At 43.9% G+C, this 4,939-nt stretch overlaps 1 pseudogene; it reads left to right on the top strand.

Moving 5' to 3' along the window:
- Nucleotides 1–1,502, top strand: part of LOC145408507 (uncharacterized) — a 79,471-nt pseudogene extending 77,969 nt beyond the window's left edge.
- Nucleotides 1,503–4,939: the final 3,437 nt, after the last annotated feature.

Genomic DNA, 4,939 nt, shown 5'->3' with positions numbered 1-4,939 from the left:
CATACATACATATATACATGCATTCATTCATACATAGGCTACTAAGAAAAGCCTATTAATCTGTATCATATTGTGCGGTAAAACTGAGAAGTACAGGTAAGTGAGATATCAGCACTTTAAATTTAAGCAACTGAATGACTGAGATGTTATGTGAACCTGAAGACATACAGTAGAGTTTCCAGATAAGGCATGGCATTTTGTTTTGCACAATAAACCCCATGAAAATCCAGCGAGACAAATAGCGTCGCATACTACGGCACGACAATCAAATAGGCAGTCGTGGATGAACGCAGGGGCTACTCGCGTGAGAACCCTCATCATGACACCCTCCACTCTCAGGTCTCCTATACCCCAAGGCACTCTCAGGCTCCCTCACTTCCCCCCCCCCTCCACCCTTACACACTCAGACCCCCTCACCGCTAGGCACTCCCTGTCTCCACTCTCCCCCTGCCACTCTCAGGTCCCCCTCACCTCTGCCACTCTCAGGCCCCCCCTTCACCACTGCCACTCTCAAGCCCCCATCACCCTTTTTACATTTTTAATAGGATGGTTAATTGGAAGAGAAGAGTTTGGCCAAGAAAATACAATAAGTTAACCACAAAAATGTAATAGTTGTACGATGTGGATTACATATGGTTGTTAGTGTTTGGGTTGTGTTTTTATTGCCTTATATATATTCCACTGGCATATGAGGGGTGTTTGTGTGTATATGTGTATGTGTTTAGGAAAGAATTTCTACGCTAAGGTAAGGCCCTCTACCCATATGATTACCAGTAAGTAAAATTATGGTGTAGTGGAGATTCTTTCAAAAACTTCAAACTTCGAAGAACCATGAGTGTTTCGTGTTTGTGGCTCCGTCGAGGTTTATAATGCTATCGTAGTTCACGTCATCACTAGTCTCGAGTTTCTTTTACCCTAAGGTCCCCTTCACCCCCTGCCCCTCTCAGGCACCCCCTCAATCCCAGGCATTCTCAGATTACCCATATTTCCTACCACGCTCAAGGCCCCTCTCATCTCTTGCCACTCTCAGGCTCCCCTTGATCCTCATGCACTCTCATGGTACCATCATCCTCTGCCACGCTTAAGGCTACTCTCATCCCCTGCAACCCTCTGGCCCCTCCTTATCTTCAGGCACTCTCCGGCCCCCTTATCGTAGATAATCTCAGGCCACCCATACTAAAGGCACTCTCAGACCCCCCCACCCCCAGGCACTCTTAGACCCCCCCAATCCCAGGCACTCTCAGGTCCCCCATCCCCAGGCACTCTCAGACCCCCCCCACGCCCATGCACTCTCAGACCGACCATTCCCAGGCATTCTCAGGTCCCCCCATCCCCAGGCACTCTCAGGGCACCCCATCCCCAGGCACTCTCAGGCCTTCCCATCTCCAGGTACTCTCAGCCCTCCTTACCCCCAGGCACTCTCAGGACTCCCCATCCCCAGGCACTCTCAGGCCCCCTCATCCCCAGGCACTCTCAGGAGCCCCTATCCCCAGGCACTCTAAGGACCTCCTCACCCGTAGGCACCCTCAGCACCCCTTTATACCTCACTCCATCAGACGAACGACTACTAATTTACTGTAGGAGCATTTGCCATAAAAACCCCACTGCTCACAGATCCAGCACGAAGCAATATAGCTCCAAATGCACTCACATATGAAGTACCACGAACATACACAAGTATTGGCTCACTCATATATACCACCAAATTACATCCACAATTGCTTATACACAAAAATTGTCATGTCTTACACCCAAATTCACTCCCAAACATACACTCATATTCAGTCACAAAATCTTAGCGAAATATATACTCACGCTCATACGTGCCACTACGATACACAGTCAAGTTCATTCCGAAAACACGCACCCACATTCACTCGAACGCACACAAATATTACCGATCCATACACACACACACACACACACACACACACACACACACACACACACACACACGGATAGTAGGTAGGGGCGTCCATTAACCACTCACTTGATGCAGTACTGTCTACTTCTCCCTTCACCCTTATCGTTCTTCTTGTCTGACCTCCTCTCTTTATATTTTCTTCCATCCTTCCTGTCACCTTTTATTACTCTTCTTTCCACTTCTGGTGACTCTACAGTCGACAGTGAGTGACAATCCAAATTATGTCTCTCATCCCAGGACACCATTTACAACGTTGATTGGTGACCATGTAACTCTGTAACAGGGTGGTGTTCAATTAACCATGGTGCTCGTATTAACTGGGTGGAGAGACACAAATGCAGCGTCATCTAGGAACCAAACGTCTACGCCCCTCAGGAACCAAACCTTCCACTCTCCTTCCCCCGCCTCGCTGTGGCGGGGCGTTTTCTTTAGTAATGGATTATCGGCTCACTGCATGGGACAGCCCTGCAGGGGCGATAGCTTGCCTGCAGTTGATGGATTTGCTCAATACGGAGTACAGTAATAAAAAAAAAAAATACCAAGGAAAAAAGTCTGCACTCATACAGTACAGTGTGGTGTGTGGTTCGTATAACGAATTTCTTTGCCCATTTTTCAGAATTTTAACTCCTCTACTATGACGACACATTTGTGTTCTCTTGGTGCCGTTTCATGATAAATTGCCTGTGTATTTAGCTCAGGAGAGAAATTTCGAAATGGATGGGCTAGACATAGCTTTCATTATTACTGTCAAAACTACAGGGTTCTTCCAAGCTGAACAAAATACTCTGGAGATAGCTAGAGTAAATTAAATATTACGTCCTTGGACTGAAAGAGTAAGTACAGTGAGTGGTATAATGTTCCTTAGCTGCTCGTAAGGCACGCATGCATACGACTGTTTCAGACACGAGTGCATGCACTCAGAATTGCAGACATACAGATGTATTGTTGTCACGGCGTACAAGCAACCCCGTTCACATCAGATTACGTGCCGTTAACCCTACATAACTAGGCGCATAAACCCGTGCAGCCAAAAGAGAATCCTGCATTTTATATTCTCATAGTGCCCCACTGGACTGAGAATTTACAGACCATAAGGGTTCTGTGACGCTCATAAAATCCAGACGGGAAAGCTGCTTATCTGTGTCGAAGCAATAACACAGGAGAATTATGTGTATGTGCGGTAGTGTGTATTGAGAACACCCGGTGGTGGTCGGCTTACCCAAGTTAGGGATATTTTCTCAGGAGCTGGGGTTGGAAGTTGCTTCCCATCCCCTGGCATGCACACCTGTGAACGCGTACCCTTGACCCACTTATACTTACATCTTAACTACTTCAGTCCGATGACGGATTGTTTACTACTTATTTTTATTACCTTTAAATGATTTTATTTAGTTCTTTCTGCCAGTCACGTGGAAAATGAAGTCTAAATCTTATTTCTCCAGCTCCAACCGTATCTCGAAAGCTTAATAGAATAGGAGGTAGCAAAAACAAATCAAAGAATACGTCATCGGGCTGAACTTGTTAAAAGGTTTGACTCGTCTCAGCTAACCACTTCATTAGAATGATACCATACATTTTATTTCTGCACGTGCCAGACGATTGTATTTAGATTAGAATATTTATTACTATTATTATTATTATTATTATTATTATTATTAACATTAACATTAACGATATGTTTTAATAATAATAATAATAATAATAATAATAATACAGTAATAATAATAATAATATAATAATAATAAAAATAATAATAATAATAATAATAATTAATATTATTATTTTTTTTTTTGTGGTAGGTGGGGACGCTCACCATCCACTCACTCGATGTAGTGTTGATCTCGGATGTCTGCCCTTTGCTCTTTTCCATCCTACTTTCCTTCCATCCTCTTCTGTCTTTCTTTCCTTCATTCTTTATCCTTCTGTCTACGGGTGACTTTACACTCACTCCTCTGTCTTTCTTTCCTTCATTCTTTCCTTTTCCTTCTGCCTGTGGGTGACTCTACACTGAGTGACAAGCCAAATGGTTTCCTGTACACCAGGAAACCATTTACTAAGCTGGGTGGTAACTATATAACCAGATTTTGGCGCATGATGGTTTAGTGGGTAATTATTGCGCTCCAGTCGGATTGAGCCGGTGAAGGTTTATATCCAAGGGATGGTTGAGGTTGATTGTTCATGTAATGCCACTCAGGGATGAGTGAAGCTGGTCACTCTCATCTTAAATGTCGAGACCAACCACCTAGCCCCGGGCTCCTACGCTCCTCATGGGGCAATGTAGGATTGGATGATGGATGGATGGACTATTATTATTACTATTATTATTATTATTATTATTATCATTATGATGATGATGATGATGATGATGATGATGATGATGATGATGATGATGATGATGGTTGTTGTTGTTGTTGTTGTTACTTTTTCTAAAACTGCCATACTTCAAACACTATTAGCCCTACAGCCTTGAAACTTGGTCAACTTTTTCAGACAGCGGTATGCTTCTTTTGACCAAATATGGTGGCAATCAGTCAAGTGGATCTCCGGATATCATCCGGAAGACAGAAAACTGAATCAGCCAAGCTATCTCAAGAACCACTTAAGCTGGGAAAATTATATTCTTCTACAAAATAGCCTTAAAGCGGTCGCAGACTGGAGGGGAGTACGGTCCACCTAGGGTAAAAGATTTGAACTTTACTGAATATTCCGGATGTCATCTATTCTTCCATGAAGGATGAAGGCTACAGCCCCCAGCTGGTAGAGTTAAAGACTATGATGATCTAAGGTAACATGCACATAGATCAATGACCTTGACCTCACCTGAGATCAAAAACTGGGACTTTTCGAGATGTTCCGGATGTCACCTAATTTTCCATGAAGGATTGTAGCCAGAGCCACCAAACTTGGTGGACTTACCGACTGTGATGACCTATGAAGACACGCACAAAATCATTGACCTTAACCTCAGGGTACCTTTATAGCTCGGCTTTTCGTAGGAATTGGCTGTGGGAAGTT

The sequence above is a fragment of the Coenobita brevimanus genome, chromosome 77, assembly GCF_032717465.1.
Source record: "Coenobita brevimanus isolate Jiangsu-jjx chromosome 77, ASM3271746v2, whole genome shotgun sequence".
Taxonomy (NCBI): domain Eukaryota; kingdom Metazoa; phylum Arthropoda; class Malacostraca; order Decapoda; family Coenobitidae; genus Coenobita; species Coenobita brevimanus.
Note: the sequence above shows the minus strand (reverse complement) of the source record. Positions and strands in the feature narration are given on the sequence as shown.